This window comes from Neovison vison, chromosome 1 (assembly GCF_020171115.1).
Source record: "Neovison vison isolate M4711 chromosome 1, ASM_NN_V1, whole genome shotgun sequence".
Lineage (NCBI taxonomy): Eukaryota > Metazoa > Chordata > Mammalia > Carnivora > Mustelidae > Neogale > Neogale vison.
In genome coordinates, this window is record NC_058091.1 from 216,859,655 (window position 1) to 216,886,296 (window position 26,642).

The 26,642-nt window shown below is 42.1% G+C and overlaps 1 protein-coding gene and 1 pseudogene across 3 annotated transcripts in view; one reads left to right on the plus strand and one right to left on the minus strand.

Moving 5' to 3' along the window:
• Positions 1-26,642, minus strand: part of ARHGEF28 (Rho guanine nucleotide exchange factor 28) — a 319,328-nt gene that overhangs the window by 189,058 nt on the left and 103,628 nt on the right. The gene's annotated exons all lie outside the window — the stretch shown is intronic.
• LOC122896471 lies at positions 24,512-25,993 on the plus strand (annotated as a pseudogene).

Genomic DNA, 26,642 nt, shown 5'->3' on the forward strand with positions numbered 1-26,642 from the left:
TATGTTTTAAGTTGAGGGTAACAATAGAATAATGTATAACAAGTTACAGAAGAAAAACCCTATTAGAAAATATTTTATTAATCACAAAAACAAGAGAAACAAAAACATAAAACGTATGTCAAACAGACAGTTATAGGATATAAATCCAAATACACCGGCAGTTATCTTAAGTGTTAATGAATTGACCCACATACAATACCAACACAGTACAGTGTTTTTTAATTCAAAAATGAAAGAAGAAAAACACAAAAAGCTTAAAAGTAAAAAAGTATCAGAAAAAGTATATGTTTTTAAAGATTTTATTTATTTATTTGTCAGAGAGAGTGAGACAGCACACAACCAGGGGGGTGGAAGTCAGAGGGAGAAGCAGGCTCCCAGCTGAGCAAGGAACCCAGTGTGGGGCTCCAATCCCAGGACTCTGGGATCATGACCTGAGCCAAAGGCAGAGAGATGCTTAAATGACTGAGCCACCCAGATGTCCCTGAAAAAACAGATTTCAAAGGAAGACATATTAGTAAAGAAAGAGGAACTTTGCATCATAGTTGAAAAAAAGATTATTGTCATATTAAAACTGTGTGCACCTAATAACATAACTTCAAAACATTTTAAAAAATTTTAAAAAGTAACAAGCCAAAGACCTAGACCAATTCATAACCACAAGTTAGACTTTAACATGCCTCTCTTAGTAGCTAATGGTAGAAGCAGACCAAAAAAGTGACAAAGGATATAAAAGATGTGAATTACATAAAAAACACAATTATTTACCAAAAGGAGCAATTACCATAAATTAAATATATATGTTAATATTAAAAACCACCCATTTTCATATCTCTGCTATAAACTCAGTTATACATAAACACACAAATCCAAAATTCTGCATGACTTTCACACTGGATGGGATGATTCACCACTACAGAACTGAAATAGCCTTTGTTTCTGTATCAAAGCTCAAATGAGGGGGAAAAAAAAGTCATGACAGAGGTCAGTAAATTACTCCAATTCTTCAAGAAAAACAAGTAGGCTTTAAAAGTCTCTTTAGGGGCCCCTGGGTGGCTCAATGGGTTAAGCCTCTGCCTTCGGCTCAGGTCATGATCCCAGGGTCCTGAGATCGAGCCCCCTATCAGGCTTTCTGCTTGGCAGGGAGCCTGCTTTCCCCTCTCTCTCTGCCTGTCTGTGATCTCTATCTGCCCAATAAATAAATAAAATCTTTAAAAAAAAAAGTCTCTTTAGATTACTTCCTTTTTAAAGTCACTAAAAGAAATAATAAATTAAATAAAATCACTAACATACTCACAGATGTATGAAATATAGAACTCCTAGAAATTGAAAATATATGTAACACTTTCAGCAGATTGCTGCAGGAACTATACTGGCTCGGGTATAAGAAAATTCCAATGATAATCTGTACTCTTAAATTATCCTAGTAGTCCTGGAGGAAGAAAGGTCCTGTCTGTGGTTCCCAAATAATCAAGTACATAAATAAGGAATGAAGCAAAATGCAGTTTAACACCTGGATGCCAGTTAGGATTTGGGTCAATAATTAACTAAGCCTGATTTGTCACTGACACAGCCACCCTAAAATGCTTACTCTGCCCTATCCTGCATAGGTGAAAACCTAGAAAATCCATTAAGAATGGGTATGGTCTGGCTCTGCTCTCCATCAGAAATACCTGGGTCATGGACTACTTCAATATAGACAAAACTGACAACACATTCAGAGGAAAAGGACAAGGATGCCAAAGGGACACAAAAACCATGTTGTCACAGGAGGAACAATTGAAGGAACTAGGACTGTTTTGCCAAAGAAGAGAAGAATCATGGCTAAATGGTCAGAGTTACAAATATCTGAGGGTCTGTCCTGCAGACAGGGGCTCTGACATGCTCTGCAGGCCCCAAGGGGGAAAGCCCAGAACAATGGAAGGAAGGACAGGGCACAAAGTTCAATTCTACAGTGAGAGCCTTCTAAGAATCAGGGATGTCCAGAGATGACAAAGATGGCTTTAGCTTAGTAGAAATAAGCACAACCAGAAGACACTGCTTTTGTTTTATTTGCTTTACTTACTTATGTATCATAAAAGAGAATGGGGCTAAATGCAGACCTATCTAGTCTTACAAGCCTAGAATCTATGATACCTGGTATATAATCTAGATTAACAGCTTCAATACAGAAAAAAAAAATGTGGCTCCAGATAAGCGGTATTTTTTGGTGTACTTAATCTCTCCCTTATTCTTTTGTTTCAATTTCCTACCTCCTTGGATTAAAAGTTAGTTCATTTTCATCCTCTGCATTAGTAGTTTTCATATTGATAGCCATTTGTATGTCTTCATTAGAGAAGTGTCTGTTCCTATCTTCTGCCCATTTTTTTATATGATTGTCTGTTTTGTGTGTGTTGAGTTTGAGGAGTTCTTTATAGATCCTGGATATCAACCTTTTGTCTGTACTGTCATTTGCAAATATCTTCTCCCATTCCGTGGGTTGCCTCTTTGTCTTGTTGACTGTTTCCTTTGCTGTGCAGAAGCTTTTGATTTTGATGAAGTCCCTAAAGTTGATCTTTGCTTTTGTTTCCTTTGCCTTTGGAGACATATCTTGAAAGAAGTTGCTGTGGCTGATATCAAAGAGGTAGTTACTGCCTATGTTCTCCTCTAGGATTCTGATGGATTCCTGTCTCACGTTGAGGTCTTTAATCCATTTTGAGTTTATCTTTGTGTATGGTGTAAGAGAATGGTCAAGTTTCATTTTTCTACATATAGCTTGTCCAGTTTTCCCAGCACCATTTATTAAAGAGACTGTCTTTTTTCCACTGTATCAAATTGAAATCAGGGGAACTCTGGATTCTAATGGAGACTAACAGAGACAATGTTGAGAGTTTGCAAGCATTCCATTGAAATTTCATTTTGGAAAATAGGCTTCTAATTATTTTTACACCTAAAAAGACTGCATTAACTTAAATGTATTATTACCAAGTTTTAACATACTGGTGAGAACCTGAACTGCCAGGCTGAGTCACTGTCTTCAGTGAATTAATAAAGATAATATATTTAAATTTGAAGGACATATTTAACAATAAAGAAGTTTTATCCATTTTATATATTAAAGTTCCCCCAGATAACTTTGTTTAGGGAAAAAAGCTTTTTTCCTCTGGGGGAAAATGGTTTTCCTTTGAGGGGGGAAAATGATTTTTCTTCAAGAAAGATGTTTCAATGCCACCTACTTAGTGTCTGCAAGGCCCCTCTGACTCTAGGGTAGCCTCTGCTCGTCTGTATTAGAAGCTCAAGTTCACCTCTATTTCACACCTTGAACATCTCCAAGACTGCAATTCATCAACTCCAGATTCAGGCTGAATCTAAGCAGACAAGAATCTTATTGGGTTCTTACATAATGCTTGAGGTCTACATATGTATGTCAAACCATGTGTCATGTGAAGGTCAATCTGGGTCCATGGAGAGCACTGACTGTGCCAAACTAAAACCAAGACTATCAAGAATACAAGGAACCCTAAGTCTTCAAGAATTGATAACTCCTGGGTAAAGACTAACAAAATCACAGCAACACGATCATCTGTATTCTTTTTCAGAATGGGACACAGAGCTCCTGCATTCCCCAAAAGTCCCTCTTAGGAGGGTATAAAAGAAGAGAATAGTGCCCTTTGTCCTTCTCATCTGACCAGCATCCGTGCCAGAATACAAATTCAATTCTCCACCACCAACACACAGACACACAGACACACAGACACACACACATACACAAGCCATCATTAAACAAGAACACTGAAGGACCTACCGAGTAATGACCAGCCCAGGATAAAAGCATCAGGAACACTCGCTCAGAGAAGAAGGGATATGGAAATGTATAAAAGACAGAGCTGTAAGAAGCCTCAGCGCGCATGTGATCAATCCGACTTCACGAATGAGGATGGTGAAGGTCCATACCCACAGGTGACGTGCTCTGAGTCCGACCACACGACAGACCCGGGGCTGGGGCCCAGGTCTTCACCCTGCAGCCAGTGCTTTTCTCATGCTCCAAGCTGCAGGCTGGAAGATTTACCCCCTTACCCCTATACTCCTACCCCAGGGCCTGGGAAATGAAAGGCCTTCATGGAAGTCAGTCAGGAGCAGAGGCAGGCAGTGCTGTCCAGGTTGCCCAGTACTCACTGCCCAACACCCATCGCGCCCCATACTCTTGTCTCTTCCCTTCCTCGGTTGTCACCCCCTCTGTGGAACGACAGCACACTCTCGGGGCCCGCGGCTCTCCTCCTTCTCCAATGTGAACAAGCGCAGGTACGAGACGGCCAGGCCACAGCACGGTAAACATCGAACCATAGAAACAGGGGCACGGGGCAACGACGAAAGAGTGCCCAGAAATTCCACACGGCCCCAGCTCCCAAAGAGTCTCTGGGAGGCAAGGAAGAAAGAGGACGAAAGCTCAGAGAGGTGAAAAGGATAAAACAGCAGCAGCGATGGGCTCGGGAGTGATGGGGGTGGCAAGAGGAGAAATGACTGGAAAAATGAAGCAAATGAAAACTGAGTTGAAGCAGGAAAAGGGCAAGAAAGATGGGAAATCAATGACAATGAGAAGAGAAATACCCACCCTACAAGGAACTGCAATCTGGAAATGCCTTTGTAAAAAGAAGGGGGTGGGGCAGGGAGGAGCTGAATTTTGACCCTTACAAAGACTATTTCTTCTTTTTTTATTAAATATATTTTTTTAAGATTTTATTTATTTATTTGACAGGCAGAGATTACAAGGAGGCAGAGAGGCAGGCAGAGAGAGAGGAGGAAGCAGGCTCCCCGCCGAGCAGAAAGCCTGATGCGGGGCTCGATCCCAGGACCCTGGGATCATGACCAGAGCCGAAGGCAGAGGCTTTAACCCACTGAGTCACCCAGGCGCCCCCAAGAGAGATATTTTAGATAGGAAAGTAGGAAAACACCCCTAATAAGCTGATATTCTGTTGGAGACCTGAATAAAGTTAACAACGTGAACCATGTGAATATGAAAGAGAATCTCATTTTGAGAGACTGGCATGTGTAAAGGCCCTCAGGTGAGCATGTGAGACAGGTAACCTGGTGGATGAAGCAGAAGAGGAGAGAAATGGGGGGCAAGGTCAAGGACAAGTGAAGCTCATCATAAGGCACAGCTGTCACCTCTGCCACGGGAAGCCATCTCAGAACTCTGTGTAAAAAGGTGACAAGATCTCAACTTCACTCTAAAAGGACCCCCTAACTGCTCAGTTGAGAAGAGATCTTGAGGGGGCAAAGGTGACATCAGAGAGGCCCACAACAAAAACCAGGCGGGAAACTACCAGACGTTTTCTGCCGTATCACTGGGGCTCTCAAGAGGATTTTCTCTGCCAAGAGGAAGTGAATGCAGCAGTTTGCCAGTAGAACACATCTTTATTCAGCTCTGCTTATCCTCTGCTGCAGCACCTCCAGCAACCCCGTATCATGGAGATGACCTGGGAAGCCACAAGAGCAAAATGGGTGATTCTCACCATGGGAAAGTGAGTAGCTGTACAGGCTCTGGTGCAAGAGCTAACCTGAAATCCAGGGCCCTACCTTCCATTTTTTACAGATGCATGGACAAATGATGGATGGATGGACAGAAGGATGGAGGTGGGTGGAGAGAAAGAGAGAGAGTTTTCGTTCACCTCTCCATTGGCCTTTATCACCCCTTTACATCAAGTGACCCAAGTGCAGTCATAGCCATTGGCTTTACAAATGAACAAGGACCATGGTTTGATCATGGATCACTCTCACCCCAGCTTCTACAATACAGAAACTTCTGTTTATAAGACCAAACATGAAGCTTCAATCTAGAAACAGAAACCTGCTTTACAAACCTTATTACACGCAGATACTTCCCTACTGACAAAAGCCCCCATAGAGACATTACTAAAGGAATCTCAAGGAAAAAAGTCAGAATTTGTTTTAACTCACATTGAATACAAAACTTCTCACTTCCTGACATGGAAATTCAATGTGAAAGCAGCAGTATTTATCAATGTATTAAATGAGGTTGCTTAGTAACCCATAAGGATAAAAATGGCCGTGAAAGGAACTCTTTGTGTTTTCATTAACAGGACCGTGGCTGGGAATGGATCAGGCATCGTGCTAAGTTAATCATCTCACTAGGTCCTTACCGTCACTCTTCGGGGTAGAAACCATCATCCTCATTTTACAGATGAGGGAACTGAGGCTTTCAGAAGTCAAGTACTCTGATCAGAGTGATCTGAATGTTCAGGGACAAACGGAGTCACGGCCATCTCTGTGAGGCGGTCTCTGCTTCCCTCCTAACTCCTGCTCCATCCTGCCATTGTGCTCAGTGCTCTGTTACCTGGAGGCAAGGCCTCTGCAGGGGCTGACCCACTGCACTGAGGGAACCCAGCCATGTCACCAGACCTAGGTCTAACTTAAGGGGAATCTTCAGTGACTCATCAATACAATGGGAATACTCAGAAGAAATGATCTGTGTGGAAGGAGCATGAATACTGTGACCACATTTATTTTATTCTTTCTTCTTCCTTAAATCCCTGATTTGTGCCAGGCACAGATGATAGTAAGGGGACAAGTCCTGCTCCTACCCTCAGGGAGTTCACAGCCTCGCAGGCAGCAAAAGCGCAGACACACACACACACACACACACACACACACACACATTAGTACAGGGCACCCTGCACAGCTGGAAGCAGAAGGATCCAGGCCCACGGTGCAACAGCAGAAAAGCCCTCCCCTAGAGGACAAAGGGGACTTTGTCTAGGAAAGGGAATTCAAAGTAAAGCATGAAGACTGGCTATAGAATGGTTCCTTGGGAAAGGACAGTTGATTGCAGGCAGGCTGTCTTGCACTTGAGGTGGTAAACAAGACCACAGGGGAAGCTGGACGTGAAGGCAGAGGCTGGCTTGGAGAGGGCATGAGGGACAGGAAATCACTGGGGGAGGGCGGTTGATTTTGAGCAAGGGAGTGACCCAATCTCCTCTGTATTTATCTAAAGGGCAGAAAGGTCACACCAGAAAGGATGCTATGAGGTGGTCTTTCTTGGGATACAGTCTCTCTCCCCATTCTCTACTGCTCAGTCACTTCTAAAGAATACAAAAAATAACCCCAGAAGTTAGGAAAATATGTGTCTGGGTCAATGTGACAAGAAATGTCAGTCTGGCTCTCCACCTGCACTGATGCATTAGTGGAAGGAACATAAAGGTCGAACATGGGGCATCTACAATCAAATTAGATCTGAGTTCCAACCTCAGCAACCTCAGTTATTCGACTATAAAATGCTGCTAAAAATCGGATGCACCTTAGCAGGTAAAACAGGTAGGAGTCAACCAAATCAGCACCTGACACTTAAGGGCTTTTTAGCTACTTGCTATTATCTCCCTACTAAAAACATCATTATTAGTATTCTTTATTTCCTGAAAAAACATTGTTTGAATAGTTTTCATGTGCCTGGCATTGTTCTGTTTTACTGAAAACAACTCAAGAGAGATTGATGGTACCTTTGTTTCACAGATTGAGCCCAAAAGGCTAAATTCTTTGGCCTGAGTTACATAGACCCTCAATTTCTATGACTCAAGAATTGTCATAGAAATAGAAGCAGAAAAGTAAAATAAGCACTACACACTCATGAAAAAGTTGCCACATTTTATCAATAAAAACCTTCTCTACTTCAAAATTTCCTTTTACAGTACAGAAACAATAACTTAAAAAAAAAAACAAGTTTTTAAAAAGATTTATTTATTTATTTGGGAGAGAGAGAGCAAGTGAGCACACGGCAGGGTGGGGCAGAAAGAGGGGGAGAGAGAGAATCCCAAAACAGGCAACATGCCCAGCACAGAGTCCAACATGAGGCTCAATTTCATAACCCCGAGATCATGACCTGAGTCAGAATCCAATGGGATGTTCAACTGACTGAGCCACCCAGGCACCCCAGAAAAACCAGAACTATTTCTCAAAATATATTACTTGGGGTTTTGTTTTGTTTTGTTTTGTTTTTGCATTTCACTGCCCCTTATTAGCATCTTTGCAGAGCACCCCTTGCTGGGATGGGGATGCAGTCTCTAAGGGACCCAGGGAGGCAGACGGATGCAGCCTCCAGCCCATGTGTGGAGGGACAGGCTGCTGTGACAGCAGAACCCAGATACTGGTGTTTTGGGTCTCAGCTGTGGGGGGCCTTGCGAACAGCCACACGAGAGGACCCCTGAGGACACTTTGTAGGCTGCCTCTGCCTGGAAAGCCAGGGAAGTACAGACAGCACGTAGGTCACTGAATGCTCCCCTCTGGTAGCAGCAGTCTCCTGGCTCAGTGAGGTTTTGGTGAAACTACTTGTTAAAGCAACCGGGGGCTGGCTAGACCTGGTGTCTGGGGGCCATGTGCTAACCCCCCTTCTTGGGCATGCCAGTTCTGCATGGAGCCATGGTTCCACTGGCCTGGGAGCTCTGGGGTTACAGCTATCATTGAAAATGCCATAAAACGTAGTCCCTCTCCAAAGATAAAAGTGCATGTGCACAAACACATAATTTGGTGAGCAATGCTGGGGTTATGTACCAGCCTCCTCAACCCGCCACCCAGGTCCTTGATAGAAACTACTAGAAGATGTGCTGAGGGCCCCAGGCAGCTGCTCAATGAAAGAAAGAAACCCCAGGAGCCAGGGGAGAAGGGGCAGGGGACCCCAGACACCAGAAATCCTCAACAGCCCACCTCTCCCACCTCAAATACTAACTGGCTACTCAGGAGAGAAAACTAAACCTTGGGTCCTGGACACCTCCCCTCTGAGTGAGTCCTCTGTGTGCAAAGAAAAGCCATTGGAACAGCAGGCAGGCCCCAGCACCAGGCACCTGTCCGACAGCATCTTCATTCATTTTGCTGCCAGCTTCATGGCACATGGGTGTGCTGCCTTCCCGGGCCAGCCCCCAGATGTCCTGAAGACCCACATGATGAACTCCAGGACAGTTCATTCTACCAGAATCTGGCATGGTATCTACCAGTGATAGCGTTTTTTAGGACCTGGATGCTACTATGGTCTGTTAGAGAGTTTAGAGAACGCTCACTTCCTGGGATATTCATCTATTTCAGTTGTGTGTGTGATTTTTCTAGAATTAGAAGTGGTACAAGGGGGCACCTGGGGGCTCTGTCAGTTAAGTGTCTGCCTTCAGGTCAGGTCATATCCCAGGGTCCTGAGATCGAGCCCCGAGTCAGGCTCCCTGCTCAGCGGGGATCCCGTCTGCTTACCCTTCTCCCTCTGCCTGCCGCTCTGCCTACCTGTGCTCTCTCTCGGTGTCAAATAAATAAATAAAATCTTAAGGGAAAAAAAAAAGGAAGAAGTGGTGCAAGCAACAGGCGATGAGAGCACTAAGAAATGTTACCTATGCTCTGTGCTACATCACTACCCCATCTGCACTTCTGTGGAACATCGTCATAGACACTAGAGCCTCCTTTCTCTTCTATATACAAATTCTAGTAGCAATTGCCTAGAAGCATGTTTTGCTCCTCTTTCTGAAGACCGTGAAGTCAGACTCCCAGCATTTCATACCTGGAGTCAGGTAGCCTTGGATCCCCTTCCAACCTCTTTCACTGATCACTGTGTACCATTAACAAGTAGCCTAACTTGTCTGTGCTGCAACTCCTCTCCTCATCTGTTAAATGGGATTAACAGAAGATAACTCCTTCTTTACACGTCAGTGAGGGTTCAAGCAGGTAATGGGCATTGCGCGTGACACATTAAGAACTCAGAAAGTGTGAGTCTTCTTTCTCATTTGTAAAGTACATCTACTTTGTAGGTAATAAGGCCCACTGTTTATGAATGATTTCTTCCCCAAAGTCCTCAACTATCTGTCAGAACCCAGGTTCTGGGGGACCGAGACATTATCTCACAGGCAGAAAGGACTCAAAAAGTTAACTCAAATTTTAAAGGTCAAATGAAAAGCAAAGAACATTTTTGCAAACTGGAAGAATCACTTTTCATTGTGTGTTTCTGCTATGGTCTTTAATATACCACTTTTTTCATGTCCAAAGTAGGATATAGATTCCTACTTCATTCATCAAGCATTTATCAAGCCCTGATTGAGTACATTCCACACACTGTTTGAGGAATAAGGGATGGGGCAGTAAACTGAGCAAATCCCTGCTCTCATGGTTTTGAGACCTCTGGGAAGACATAATAAAAAAAAAATATCAAACAATGATATTATACTGAGAATTTAAAATAGAATAATGCCAAGTGTCCAGGGAGTTACTTCAGATTGGGCAAAGAAACCTCGGAAAGGCAGGACAAGAAGCTGAGAGCTGAATTTCGAGATCTGCAAGTTTTTTTGTGGTTTTTCTGTTTTGTTTTGTTTTTTAAATTTTTTTTAAAGATTTTTACTTAGACAGAGATCACAAGTAGGCAGAGAGGCAGGCAGAGAGACAGGAAGCAGGCTCCCTGGCGAGCAGATAGCCCTATGGAGGGCTATATCCTAGGACCCCAGGATCACGACCCAAGCCAAAGGCAGAGGCTTTAACCCACTGAGCCACCCAGGTGCCCCTCATTTTGTTTTTTAAATAAAGGAAGAAAAAGCAATGAGAATGGAGTGAATGAGAAGGACACCAAAAAAGACTAGGTCAGCAAAGAAGGCAAATCTGTTGGCAAAAAACACTGAGGGCAGGGACCTGGGTGGCTCAGTCATTAAAACATCTGCCTTTGGCTCATGTCATGATGCCAGGATCCTGGGATCGAGCCCCACGTCGGGCTTTCTGCTCAACAGGGAGCCTGCTCCTTCCTCTCTCACTCCCCCTGTTTGGGTCCCCCCCCCCGTCAAATAAATAAACTCTTAAAAAGGGGGGGGCTTTGTCCCCCAAACACAGGAGCTGCTCCACTGCCCTCAGTTCAGTGACAGGCTAGGTCGGAAGGTCACCTGGCTACCGAAACAGAGACCTGAAAGCTGGCTGGAATAACTAAGTAAAATCTCATTTCTTGCTCACACGAAAGCCCCATGCAGATGTTGCTTCCTAATAATCTTCCAAGGACCCAGATTCCTGTTACTGTGTGGCTCCACCACCTGCAACACTTGGGTCCCAAGTTAGCCTCTCTGTTCCAGCCAGGAGAAAAGATGATGGACAAGCACACCTGCCCAGGCCTGAGCAGGCACTGGTCTCTGCAGCTCCCACTCCACTGTATAGCTCTGTGCCCCAGACAACGAAGGGACATGTGGTTCTTGGCTCAGTCTCTGCCACAAGCTCTGGCACAAGATTCCCAGAGCGTGTAAGAGTGAACATTGTCCCTCCCAGGATAAGGCTAATCAAACCACAGAATGCTGTGCTTCAAAAATAGAAAAACAAAAAAATTTACATGGGGCGCCTGGGTGGCTCAGTGGATTAAGCCGCTGCCTTCGGCTCAGGTCATGATCTCAGTGTCCTGGGATCGAGCCCCGCATCTCTCTCTCTGCCTGACTCTCCGCCTGCTTGTGATCTCTCTCTCTGTCAAATAAATAAATAAATTCTTTAAAAAACAAAAACAAAAACTTTACACATTCAAGAATTGGTGAAGTGAGTTGAAAATGATGATCAAGCCACGTCATTACACACCTTTGGCCAACCGTCTTGCATCACAACTGTCCCTAACACTAGATAAATGATGGAAAGAGCAGTGACAGCAAACACGATTTACAGAACACGCTTCACCCAGAGTTGCTTTGGCAGTCACTCATGGATCTCATCAGGATTCCCAACAGGATCCCTGTCCTCAGCTAGAACATTCAGTACCCCAAGATCCCTTCTAGGTGTGCACTAATTCTCTGTAGCTAAGAGTATTCTTTAGCATTCAGAATGAAAGGAGAAAGTACTAACCTTTCACCTTGTCCTAACTCTATGTGATAGCACCAAAGAGGGCTTTGTTCTATTATTTTCCACACTGTTTTATTTACCAACATGTTATCACTGAAAACCATTTTCTAAAGTTTTCAATAATAGACATAACTATCACACCTGAGTTTAAAGAAAAATTGAATTTTCAACTTGTAGAGCTAAGGAAGTGATTGAAGAGCTGTGGAGGCACCAAAAGGGAAGCCAATCATTGTGACCCATGATTCCGTGAGCCACTAGCCCAACCATTTCCTTTCTACATTTTGATAAAACAAATAATTAAGAATGAGATGTCTTTCCAAAAGACATTTGTTGTACCTGCTTACCAACGGAGACATAGATGTCCTTGTCAAAGGCACAAATGGCAGGAGCAAAGTTGGATCGGTTATTACAAATCAAGACTTGAAAAGAACAGGGCCAACACTAACAAGACGGATTTCCCAACTATGAATGAAAGTACTGTACTTTAAGAAAGCTTAGCAGCACAACAGAGGATGGAAGAACACCAGATGAACACCACTGATGTGGAAAGGATCTCGAGATTTCGGAAGGCAGTGACCCTAGGGCAGTCAACAGGTGACACAGCTGCCCGTAACAAGTGAAGACTACCTGAGTTTGCAGGACAGTGTCCAGAAGAGGAAGAAAACCGTTCCATTGTCCGCTTGAAGTCATGCCTCACTGGGGGTTTCCTGTTTAATTAGAGCCTCCCAGGTGAGAACAACTCTCAAACCCACATTCAGTCAAGAAAGGCTGTTGAAATTGGAGTTTACTCTGGCAAAGAGAACACTCAGTGGACAGACACAAAAGCTGTTCTCAAATTTCTGAAGAATTATGTACAAGAAAGAGCAGAGTTTCTTCACAATGTCTCAGGGGCAAAGCTAAAACCAATAGAGAGAATTATTGGAGACAGATATTTAGACAATTAGAAATTTGTAATGATTACAACTATCTAAATACAGACTCTCTTCATGATGGGGTGAAGAGTTTTCTCTCCACCATGGTAATAAAAGCAGATGACCATCTGTTCCTGTTGTCAGAGAGAATTTCTACACATAAGATTCTATGACAAAAGTGGTTCCAACTTGCATTGAACACGTGGGGCATTTTTTTTAAATTAACATATAATGTATTATTTGTTTTATGGGTACAGGTCTGTGAATCATCAGGCTCACACATTTCACAGCCCTCACCACAGCACATACACTCCCCAATGTCCATAACCCAGCTACCCTTATCCCTACCTCCCCAACCCCCAGCAACCCTCAGTTTGTTTTGAGAGATTAAGAGTCTCCACTTTTGCTGATATTCAGAGCACCACAAAAGCACAAAGTGGACATGGTCATAAAAGATCATTTCATGCATGCTCCCCACCTCTGAGTTCTCAGCACAGAGATAGTCAAACTGACCCACAAAAAGCACTTTAAATTTTGCTTTATATTTCCAAGCAGAGATTTCCCTATTTTCTTAGTATCCCCAGTCTTAGCTTTTCAGGAAGTTCTTCCTCGTGTCTTATCTGAATTCTTCCTACTCTAATTGTATCAATTAACATGGATAACTAAATGAGCTTCGTCATGATGACAGAATGTTTGACATAGAACATATAAAGAAACATTTGCAAAGACTAAATGTGAAGCAATGAATGTTAAAATGTTTCCAATCTCTAAATGTCAAAAGTCATTCAGAACAGTTCTAAAACCCATGACAAGACTGGTTTACACACACTTTCATTTTTGAGTGCAAACACAGACCTCCTTGTGTAAGAGCTCTGCTATTCTTTTCAAACCCCACTTTCTATCTTTATGCAGGAAAATGGGCTGAACCTTAATGTGTTTAGATTCAAATCACTCAAAACAGAGGGGAAATAACACTTGAGCGGCAGGAACACAGGACAACTTTAAAAGGTTAGTGACAACATTGAGTACTCAAAAATGCCTGGTTTGTTTAAAAGATACCAAAATACAAATTCAGGAAAACCTATCATTCTCTCATTTCTTGAGGAACTAGATAAAGCCGCCAAATACAAAAGCTGCCTTAAAACAATGCTCAGCGCAGAATTCTCGCTCGCCTTATTCCTAACAGCTTGCACTATGCTTAGTAAATTTATCACATACTGTGTTGACGTACTCCAGGAACAAACCAATTTGCCTACTAGTCAACTCCTAACTTCCCAATTAACTGGAAGCATGTACTCGCTTTTCTCTCCCAAGGCGTCCCTAACAAAAATAAAAGTAAAGCTAAGCTGTCAATCAGCTCTCTGAGAAGAAATTGTTTTTGTTACTACCATAGCATACCATAGGTTCTAAGAGACAATGTCCAGAATTACAACAATGAACTAGTATATCTATTTAACTGGAATTTTGGCCATGAGCTTGTTAACCATATGAAGAGATGGGAAGCTCAGAGTCCAGAAGCTTCAAAGGACTTCCTTTTCATCCTCGAGACTGAATCACGTGCTCCTCTCCTCTGACAGTGAGTTTTCCAATCTCTGGAGAGGTATACACACACACACACACACACACACACACACACACACACACACTCTTTCTCCCCTGGTTTCAACCAGGAAGGATTTGGTCTTTGCAACCAAACATGGTCATGGCCCAGTATGGGGAATAACTCACATTGCCCAAGTCTGTCACTTTGATTACTAGATTAACAATGAGACTCTGGGAGGCTTTTTATTTTTAATGATTTTTTTAAATTAAGGAATATACATCTTGAAGTTGAGGCCTGGCAGCAAAAAGGGTTGCCAGACACCCAAAATGGAAGCCAAGTCTTTAAACTCTTCCCAAATCTTTTTCACACTCTTCTTCGTTATCCAACCAAATGTTGTTAGTTACTCTTAAGAGAACATGACAGGCCCGGGGTCTGTGAGCCAGGCCTGTGAATGAATGCACTTCTCCCCACCAAGAACATCCCTAAGTTTTCCAAAATATCTGCAAAAAAAAAAAAGCAAACTCATGGAATATCTCAGTACAGAGACCTTACTTCAATCAGTAATGGAGATGGCATTTAAAAAAAGATTTTATTGATTCTGAGAGAGAGTAAGCAAGCACACAGAAGGAGGGCAGAGGGAGAGAGAGAATCCCACCCAGACTCCATGCTGAGTATAAAGCCCAAGCCAGGGCTCCATCGCATGACCGTAAGATGACGACAGAAACCTTAATTGACTGAACCTCCGAGATGCCCTGGAGGTAGCATTTTTTAAAAAGACAATAAAAATATGTAGTTATTAGCTGGTTATTTAACCTATGATAGTCTCTAACTTTAATTTCACTTAAATAGAGTGCAAATGCAGGCGCGCCTGGGTGGCTCAGTCTTTAAGCGTCTGCCTTTGACTCAGGTCATGATCCCAAAGTCCTGGGATGGAGCCCTGCATCGGGCTCCCTGTTCTGTGGAAAGCCTGCTTCTTCCTCTCCCACTCCCCCTGCTTGTATTCCTGCTCTCGTTCTCTCTCTCTCTCTCTCTCTCTCTGTGTGTGTGTGTTAAATAAATAAATAAAATCTTTAAAAAAAAAAAAAGAAAGATAGTGCCAATTCCTTTATGAAAGTGAACAATATTCTTACAGTCACCATTTCAATCATTGTTAACAGTTGTTGTATTCACCCAAGAGAAAAAATTAAATGTGGTGGACCAAAATTCTATTCACATCCATAAGCCTTAAACTTAAAGGTCATATCCACAGAGAGGTGATTGGGCATACTCAGTGTTCCTAAAAAGAATTCATGTAATACATGGCTGTGAGAAGAGGATAAGCTATGCACAAAGAGCTACACCCAAAGGATTCTATGTTCTGTGCCAAAACCTCTCTTATACTGGTGTGCCGGGATTTCTGATACTCCTATCATCAAGTTTACTCCTTGGGTGTTTGTGAAGTCATTCAAAATTATGATACTATTTAATGATCCAGAAAAACATTTGTGAAGTGAAAAATAGGTCACAAAATAGGTAAATAAATATTTTTGCTCAAGTAATGTATATACCCAAAATAAAATGAGTGATACAGGAAATCAGGGTGGTGGTGTTATTACTGTTGCTGTTGTTTTTTGTTTTTTGTTTTAAATGTATATTTATTTATTTATTTTAATTTATTTTCAGCGTAACAGTATTCATTGTTTTTGCACCACAGCACCACAGTGCTCCATGCAATCCGTGTCCTCTCCAATACCCACCACCTGGTTCCCCCAACCTCCCACCCCCCACCCCTTCAAAACCTTCAGATTGTTTTTCAGAGTCCATAGTCTCTCATGGTTCACCTCCCCTTCCAATTTCCCGCAACTCCCTTCTCCTCTCCATCTCCCCTTGTCCTCCATGCTATTTGTTATGCTCCACAAATAAGTGAAACCATATGATAACTGACTCTGTCTGCTTGACTTATTTCACTCAGCACAATCTCTTCCAGTCCCGTCCATGTTGCTACAAAAGTTGGGTATTCATCCTTTCTGATGGAGGCATAATACTCCATAGTGTATATGGACCACATCTTCCTTATCCATTCGTCCGCTGAAGGGCATCTTAGTTCTTTCCACAGTTTGGCGACCGTGGCCACTGCTGCTATAAACATTGGGGTACAGATGGCCCTTCTTTTCACTACTTCTGTATCTTTGGGGTAAATACCCAGGTGTGCAATTGCAGGGTCATAGGGAAGCTCTATTTTTAATTTCTTGAGGAATCTCTACACTTTTCTCCAAAGTGACTGCACCAACTTGCTTTCCCACCAACAGTGTAAGAGGGTTCCCCTTTCTCCACATCCCCTCCAACACATGTTATTTCCTGTCTTGCTAATTTTGGCCATTCTAAGTGGTGTAAGGTGGTATCTCAATGTGGTTTTAATTTGAATCTCCTTGATGGCTAGTGATGATGAACATTTTTTCATGTGTCTGACAGCCATTTGTATGCCTTCATTGGAGAAGTGTCTGTTCATATCTTCTGCCCATTTTTTGATATGATTATCTGTTTTGTGTGTGTTGAGTTTGAGGAGTTCTTTATAGATCCTGGATATCAACCTTTTGTCTGTACTGTCATTTGCAAATATCTTCTCCCATTCCATGGGTTGCCTCTTTGTCTTGTTGACTGTTTCCTTTGCTGTGCAGAAGCTTTTGATTTTGATGAAGTCCCTAAAGTTCATTTTTGCTTTTGTTTCCTTTGCCTTTGGAGACGTATCTTGAAAGAAGTTGCTATGGCTGATATAGAAGAGGTTACTGGCTATATTCTCCTCTAGGATTCTGATGGATTCCTGTCTCACGTTGAGGTCTTTTATCCATTTTGAGTTTATCTTTGTGTACAGTGTAAGAGAATGGTCGAGTTTCATTTTTCTACATATAGCTGTCCAGTTTTCCCAGCACCATTTATTGAAGAGACTGTCTTTTTTCCACTATATATTTTTTCCTGTTTTGTCGAAGATTATTTGACCATAGAGTTGGGGGTCCATATCTGGGCTCGCTACTCTGTTCCACTGTTCTATGTGTCTGTTTTTATGCCAGTACCATGCTGTCTTGGTGATCACAGCTTTGTAGTAAAGCTTGAAATCAGGTAATGTGATTCCCCCAGTTTTATTTTTGTTTTTCAACACTTCCTTAGTGATTCAGGGTCTCTTCTGATTCCACACAAATTTTTGGATTATTTGCTCCATGTTGTTGTTGTTTTAACCTTCTTGGTATACTTCTATATTCTTCAAGATTTCTACAGTGACCCTACAACATCCTATTTATGATTAAGAGAAAAATAATAAAACTTCAAATAAATGTAACAATCACCCTTTGATAAACTTATCATACAGCTATCCCACTCCTAGTTATTTATGTAGATATAGTTGTGAACTTACATTCACCCAAAAACTGTACGAATGGTTATACAGCTGTACTCTTAATCACCAAAAAGTGGCAATACCTCAAATATCCATTGGTCAGAGAATAAATGGCCTGTAGCATCTCCACACGGTGGAACGCTGTTCACAATATAAAGCAATGAACAACTGAGACACGCAACAAATGGATGACTCTCCCACGCATTGTGCCGAACGCCAACAGCCAGGCTTGAAGGGCTAGATGATTTAGGGTTCTGTCTACAGGACATGCTATGACAGGTAAAAATAGAGGGAGGAGGGCAGATCAACACTGCCAGAGCCTGCGATCAGGAGAGATATGGGCTACAACCCAGGGGCAGCACAGAGAATTTGGGGGGTGATAAAAATGTTCTATAACTGGATTGTGGCACTAGTCACAGGACTGAATGCATTTGTCAAAACTAAGAACTATATATTAAGAAGGATGGATTTTACCATAAAAACTTTATTCCTTAACAAACTTGCAAAAAAACAAAAACAAAAACAAAACCCCTTTTGGAACCGAAAGGTGTCCCGATTGTATTCTGTTCTGGGTGATTCTTTTTCCAAAACGTACCTATGTTTCTTCAAAATTTTTAATTATTAATTTTAATTATTTTATTAGGTATTTTAATAATTATCACTTCATAGGCATGGAATTCTGAAAGGAGTGGGACACAGAAATGAGAATTTTTCATAGGAGTGAGGAGATTAAATACTGTTCAAAACACTCAGGCCTATCTGTAATATCCCTGGGGACCCAGGTAAGGACACCTCTGTGGTCCACTCACAAGAGACTACACAAGGGACTCCAGAGCCGAAGAGAAGGTGCTTAAAAGCAAGAGAGGACAGCAGGCACAATTTTCTAGAACGATACTTTCAGGAGGCAACCAAATGCACACTGGGAAATCCACTCCAGAGAGCCAAGAGGTGGTTGTGACCCAGCACCTGTAACCCTCACGCTCATGCCAGCACCACTTCTAGACAGATTAGGGCATGACTGAGAAGTCACCAGGCCAGTTTGGTTTGCTCAATTTAGGGCTTAAAATGCGCTCCGCACCTCTGGATATTACAAAAGTCCTTCTGAGAGGGGTCTGAAAAGATTTAGAATGGCTTATCCTCCTAAACGGATTTGGGAACAAGGAACTTTCTGTAGAGCTTAGTGAGGGAGCTAGTTTTCTGTTTTGTTTGGCCTCTCCCCCCACACACACCTTTAGGAGAGCATACAAATAAGCCTTAACTGATGCTTATCATGAGCTTAAAAGAATTTAATTAGAACAGAGATACGAAAACCAGTTTTTATAGAGAGTTCTTTTTGCTAAGAAATAATTCTTACTCTCAATATGAGAGAGTGACGCCTATTCTTTTGGCTTATTCTTTTTATCTGTAGAGAAGATAAGGGAGTAAAGTGGCCTAGGACAGGTACAGCAATTATTACAGGACAACAATTACGTTAATCTCTTCTCTGAACACTTCGAAAATAAAAGGAAAAATTTCTTAAATTAAACTATGGAGTAAAATATATTGGGTGCCTGGGTGGCTCAGTAGGTTGAGCATCTGCCTTCGGCTTGGGTCATGACCCGGGGCTCCTGGGAGCCAGCCCCACATAAGGCTCCCTGCCTGGTGTGTGGGGGGTGTGTGGTGGGGGTTCTGCTTGCCCCTCCCCCCCTGCTCATGTGATGTTCTGCTCTCTGAAATAAATAAATAAATAAATCTTTTTTTAAAAAAGGAAAAAAGAAATCTACCTCCTAATATATGAAAAACAGAGACTAGCAAACTAATGTTGAAAGAGAATGTTTTGGCTAATTAGAAGATTAAATTAATTTTAAGTCCTTAAAAGGGCTATCTCCATTAAACAAGGGAGATCATCCTAATCTGTTCATTAAACTGGACCACCAAAGAACGGCTACTTTAGAACTCAGCCCTGTTATATATAAACACATATATATGTACACACATATACACATTAACCATCGTGTTCCTGGTCTCTGAACAGGAATGGACCATAAAATACTTGTCTGTTGCTTGTCAGGGCTTTTCTGGGAATTGAACTTGTCAGGACTAGCACTGTCAGGTTTAACTTAGTAACCAAATGTCCAATAATAAATGAGAGCAAGAAAATTCACATCCATTATTTTTCATGTCCTACTCAAAGTGGGTCTTCCTAAAAAAAATAAAGCATTGTACATTCTGAAAAATATAAGGTGAGGTGAGAGACCAAATGGTAACATGGAACCTGGCCTGGGCTGCAGGTCAAGAGAGCTGGGGCCCTGTGTTTTATTCATCCCTTCCCCATACTTATGGAGTCATTCCAGTCTGACGGTCTCAGGGAATCCATTTAATAGCTGTGCAACTTTGGACACACCATTTATAATCTCTCTGAGCCTTTGAGAGGAAAAAAACCATAGTTAGCACACTGGGCAAGTCATGGGAATTAGATAAAAGGTTTACAAAACACTGAGCACAGTGTCTGGTATGGAGTGGATGTTCAAGAATATTAATTATCTCTCGCCCTCTCTCCTTTCTGAAAAGCTTTTGTTATACATTCACAATGAATCTTTCTGCTTAGTCTAAGGAACAGTCCAGCAGAGAATCAAGCTTTTCTATCTCTGAGTCCACATGTGCCGGACAGATCTGTAGGCTACTGCTTAATTATTTCTCAACAAGCAGTGACTAGCCGCAAGAGTCCACAGCTGACGGGCTTTCAGATGGGACCATTAAACACTGACTATGTGTCTAGGTTTACAGAAAATTTTCCAGGTTAGGGTGGGGCCAGCACGGGACACATGATGGAATTGTTCCTAAGCCTTTTACACCAAGGACATCTCAGACAAGGCATATACGAACAGATGGGACCAAGATTCCTAAACAGTTTCCAAGCAAAAGGCATAGGATTAACTGCTAGCTCCCTGGTTTAAAAACAAAAAACAAAAACAAAAACAAAAACAAAAAAAGATACCACTAATAAATGTAAATAATTAAAGCCTTTAAAATGTGCATTTCAGGGGTGCCTGGGTGGCTCAGTGGGTTAAAGCCTCTGCCTTCGGCTCAGGTCATGATCCCAGGGTCCTGGGATCGAGCCCCATATTGGGCTCTCTGCTCAGCAGGGAGCCTGCTTCCCCCTCCTCTCTCCTGCCTGCCTCTCTGCCTACTTGTGATCTCTGTCAAATAAGTTAATAAAATCTTTAGAAAAAATAAAAATAAAAATGGGCATTTCAAAAATAAAAGCCAATTTTTGGGTAAATTGGAAGGGGAGGTGAACCATGAGAGACTATGGACTCTGAAAAACAATCTGGGGGGTTTGAAGTGGCGGGGGGGTGGGAGGTTGGGGTACCAGGTGGTGGGTATTATAGAGGGCACAGCTTGCATGGAGCACTGGGTGTGGTGAAAAAATAATGAATACTGTTTTTCTGAAAATAAATAAGTTGGAAAAAAAATAAATAAAAGCCAAGTGAAAACTAGTCAGATAAATCAAATTCAGGCTCATTTTACACAAAGGCCCCCACAGCACTCAAGAAGAGGTAGCTTCTGGAGGGAAATAAACCTAAAGTCACTCACCAACAGGCGAAACCCACTGGCACTTTGAACACTTTAGATTTGTCCCTCTCTGTTCAAGACAGGATGGCATAAGCAGTGTCTCTGTAGGTCGATACAAGTGGAAGGTTGGAGAAGGAAGGCTGTGGCCAACAGGTATCCACAAAGCCCTGAAGTTCATATTATATAGACTCTTCACAGACACTGAGGCAAGGGACTGCATCTCATTCACACTCCAGAGCACCCATGTTCCCTTGCACACTGTGAGGAACAGCCCCTGTGTTCCTTTACAGCCTAAGAGAGAAAGAAAAATCAAAGAAGTCCAGACTCAGCAGTCTCCTACTCTCCAGGTTCTCAAAACAAAGACCTTAGTGAGAAATTAAGTAAAGAAATATTCTAATGTCTCTTTTAAAGTGAATAATTTCTTTGAGTTCACGCCTCCTATTTTGGGGGAATTGGAGAGCTACCACATTTTGTATAAAGCTGCTATTTTCAAAGGCATGGCTCTTTCAAATTCCCCCAAATGTTCTTCAAATCCTAAGACAGTCAGCAAAGTGACAAAGTATATGTTTGCTTAATTCTAGCATAGGTGGCACTTTCATTTTCTCAAGTGTCCACTTTGAGATAAGTATGTGCCGTTTGTAAGAAGTTGGTCAGAAGGAAGAACAAAGAATGGGGTTGGCAGATTTGGACCCAGAACCTTGGTCCAACCTGTGGCCCTAATGCACTTCCAGGTCTCAGAGAAGGACAGCACTCTTCAAAGTCCACCTATGCATTCACTCCCAACTCATCAGGTTTTACCATCCCACCATCATTTGCCCTCTTCCTCTTGCATTTCAACTGGCACCTCAAAGAAATTATCAACATGTTCAACTCCAATCCCATTTCAGAGTCAACTTCTTCCTTCATCTTGTATCCCCTCACTCCTTCCTGTGATCATCAAGGTCTGCCATCCCCATCACCCTTTCTTAGTCACTACAATCCTGTCAACATCCTACCACACCTCCAACTCCTAGATAAAAGCCACCCTGGCTGACATCTTAACAACCAAATGCCATGTTATGTGACCTCTCTGCTAACTCTTATGACCCCTCACTTCTTGAAGTTCTCCCGTCCCCCTTTTTCCAATGCATCACTTGCTCTATCCTATTTGAACCACCTTAGTTTTGCAAGCTCTCATCATTTATTAAATCCATCAAAAAGAAGGATGTTCTGCCTCTAAGAAACACCTGTCATGTCTACTCATGTGGTCATTTACTCATACCTATAAAATATCACCATTATTAAAGGATCTCCATAATCAAAAGGGACAAAAAAATATTTGCATCATTTTCAATATCCCTTCTTAATATTTAAGGCAACTGCCAGATTCAAAATAACTTAATGCACATTAACTCATTTGTCTTTTACAACAACACAGTCTTAGTTGAACCCATCTGCCCCTGAAGCATATGGTCCAACAGACAGGATTAATATGAGCACCTACATCTGTCCATTCTTCTGCCAGTGCCTCATCCCTACTGCCTGGTAGTCTGTGGCTTTCCTTCAATGACACCTGGCAATGAGTCACATCTAGTACTAAGGAATATAATCCCCAGTTAATATTTTGTTCCTACATAAGAATATAATTTCCATTGTTACTGAGGTTTTCGTTATACACATACAACACAGGACTTTCTTTCTAGGAACATGTACCCACTATGGATGTGATACTTATGTTTTCCAACTTGCAAAGGAAGTTACTTGTGACTGATACCTAGTATAACAAGAGTAACACCTTGAAAAGTAGGGATTCCTCCACCACCTTCAATACACACATAGACACACACACACACACACACACACACACACACTTAATTTAAGCCTATCACATTTCTCATGTCAGCCTGAAGCCTTGGAGCTCTGAAACATTATACTGAGGAGAGAGGACATTTAGCATTATTACAGCAAAAAACAAAAGAGAACTATCTGCTTCTGACATTGAAAACGTGATCTTACATTAGGGCAATGGGCTGGAAAAGTCAGCTTTATCAAGAATAAAACTTGAAAAATTCAGATTGTGTTGTCAAAGCTGCTTCTTACTAAGGCTAGGGGTGGCTCTTGCTACCCTAGAACAAAAAGAACCAATGAGAGCAGAAAGCCTAAAGCTCACCCCCTCGGGGAGCAGGGGATTATAAGGCAAGGTGGGAGGTGAAATATTTGAGCCCTCATCTCTCTTCTGATTTTTGGTCCTAGCACAGGAAAGGGGTGTCAGATAAATTACGGGACACCCCAAGAGTGTAAATCACATTTGACCTATAGTATAGCCAGTTTGAGTTCTGGTATGGTGTGGATGGGACCAGAAGTTCCTGTGCACTCCTAAGGAGGATGTAAACAGAAATGAGCTGAGAGGGTGCCTGGGTGGCTCAGTGGGTTAAGCCGCTGCCTTCAGCTCAGGTCATGATCTCAGGATCCTGGGATGGAGCCCCACATCCGGCCCTCTGCTCAGCAGGGAGCCTGCTTCCTCCTCTCTCTCTCTCTGCCTGCCTCTCTGCCTACTTGTGATCTCTCTCTGTCAAATAAATAAATAAAATCTTAAAAAAAAAAAAAAAAGAAAAAAGAAATGAGCTGAGAGGCAACAGGCCTGGCTAGAAAAAAGATAATCCACGGCAGAGATTACCAGGGTGATGTCATAGGCCATACACTGGATGGAGGAGGTGACAGATCCGGAGAGGTCCAGAAGAGTGTCAGCCAGCGCTGCAAGGTGGGGTCCAGGTCAGTGGAGGACCACAAGGGAGGCTTGACATAGCTCGGAGAGACCAAACCACAACCTACATGGGATTACATACCAGCCAGACACCCAAAGATGGAAAAGTTCATTGAGAACTTTCATGAAGGCAGGGGACGCCCAACCCCAACTCCCTTCCCCATACATGCAGAAAACATCCCAGAAAGGACCAGAGAAAGCCGCATATCTGAGTAACTGAGAATTATATCTAAATAAGGGGGTGTACAAACCTAAAGGAACTATTTATATCATTGCATCAGACCATATATACTGGAGGAGACCCATTTTGTGTTCTCCTACTGCCCAGGGGACAGGAAGGCAGGAGAACACAGCTTTCTTCAAATTTAAGTGAATAAACTCTATTTCTTCTGCATATTGGAATATAGCTGGAGGAGAGCTAAACTCTTCCTAACTAGCATAAAGAAAAATTCCATTTTAATTAACAATATTTCCGATATAAGAGCATCATTTCCATGACCCATAACAATAGTTCTTTGCTGCTCTAATTAATACGACAGGAAACTTACCAGTAGCATTCTTTCACATGCTGACACATGATGATTATAGTTTACCCTTCTTCTACCATATCTCACGCCCAGAAAGCTAAAGCGCTCTTCTTTTTGAATTTCCAGTACTCGGGTAACACCTAACCTTCAGCTGGCACTCAAAACTGTACTTTCGTTACCGAAAGTAGCAATGAATAAATATTCAGTGATGAATAAAAACATGACTATGACCACTTCCTACTTTTCAGTGTTGTGGTTATATAGTACATGACCTAAATTACTGTCATCATTTCAGTTTTCTCAAATACCAGGTTGATATTCTAATAAAGAGATTTCCCAGAAGGGGAAAGGCAGAAACCCAGAAAGGCAGCTACTGGAAAGAGAGTAGGGAGATTAACTACAATGTGAAGAGGACAAGATTAAAGACAACAAAGAAATAAGGAAGTCTGACAATCCAAACGACATAAGCAGTTTAAAGGGCAGATTGCCAGAAAATCTGTCATGTGACCAAGAAAGGAGAAAAAGAGGGGCAAAACACCTAAGGCTGAAAAGATGCTCAACACCACTAATAATCAGGGAAATGCAAATCAAAACTACAATGAGATATCCCCTCACACCTGTCAAAAAGACTAAAATCAGGGGCCCCTGGGTGGCTCAGTGGGTTAAGCCGCTGCCTTCGGCTCGGGTCATGATCTCAGGGTCCTGGGATCGAGTCCCGCATCAGGCTCTCTGCTCAGCAGGGAGCCTGCTTCCTCCTCTCTCTCTCTCTCTCTGCCTGCTTGTGATCTCTCTCTGTCAAATAAATGAATAAAATCTTTAAAAAAAAAAAGACTAAAATCAAAAAACACAAGGAAGAGCAAGTGTGGGCAGGGATGCAGGGGAAAAAAAGAACCCTCATGCACTGCTTGTAGGAAGGCAAACTGGGACAGCCACAGTGGAGGACAGCATGCAGCTTCTTCAAAAAATTAAAAAGAATTACCATATGATCCAATAATCACACTACAGGGTATCAACGCAAAGAATACAAAATCACTAACTCAAAAAGATACATACACCCCTAGGTTTATTGCCGCATTATTTACAATAGCCAAAATATGGAAGCAACCCAAGTGTCCATCCATAGAAGAATGGATAATAAAGACGTGGTGTATATGTACAAGAGAACTTTACTCGACCATAAAAGGGAATGAAATGGATCCCTAGTATAGGGACTACTTAGTGGTGGGCCTTGCAAATTCGATCTTTTCTCCTTCTGGATCTGAGACCTCTACCACAACCACATTAAGCCAATCTTGGGTCAGGCCACAAAGCACCCAAGCTTGATCCCGTTCTACATATTCACTGGACCATATTAATTGGAGGTCCTGGAGCTGCACTGTATGTCTTGTGCCTGACTTTGTCCAATCCAGATGTGAGCTGGGGTAAAGAGAATAACCCAGAACCCTGAACAAACTAGGTCCCAACAATCAATACAAGTTCTACTCAGTGAATGGGGATTACAGCAGACTGAAGAAAGAAGGTCCAGACTTCTAAATGAAATGTTTCACTCCAAAGCTGCTTAGAATGAAGGTCTCAAGAAGACATCCGCACAGTATCCTGCTTATCCAGTGAAATGCACAAAATCATGGTGGTATATTGTGTTGGGGCTTACACTGATTAATAACTATCTGAAACTTGAAAAAAAAAAAGAATGAAATCTTGTCATTTGCAACAAGATGAGTGGATCTGGAGGGTATAATGCTAAGTGAATTAAGTGAGTCAGAGGAAAACAAATACCATATGATCTTACTCATATGTGAAATTTAAGAAGCAAAACAAATGAACACAGAAAAAAGACAAAAAGCAGACTCTTGAATATAGAGAACAAACTGGTGGTTACCAACGGGGAAGTGGGTGGGGGAATGGGTGAAATAGGTGATGGGGATTAAGGAGGGCACTTGTCATGCTGAGCACTGAATAATATAGAGAACCATGAAATCACTATATTGTACACCAGAAACTAATGTAACACTGTGTGTTAATTATGACAGTAGGGCTTCTCATTCTAAAAGAAAACAGAAAAGAAATTTAAAAACACCTTCAGCTGAGGTCTAGGATGGGGACAAACCAAGTACATCAAATAATTTGTCACAATAATATGCATATCGGCCTGCATTTCCAAAATTGACCAGAACTACAAACT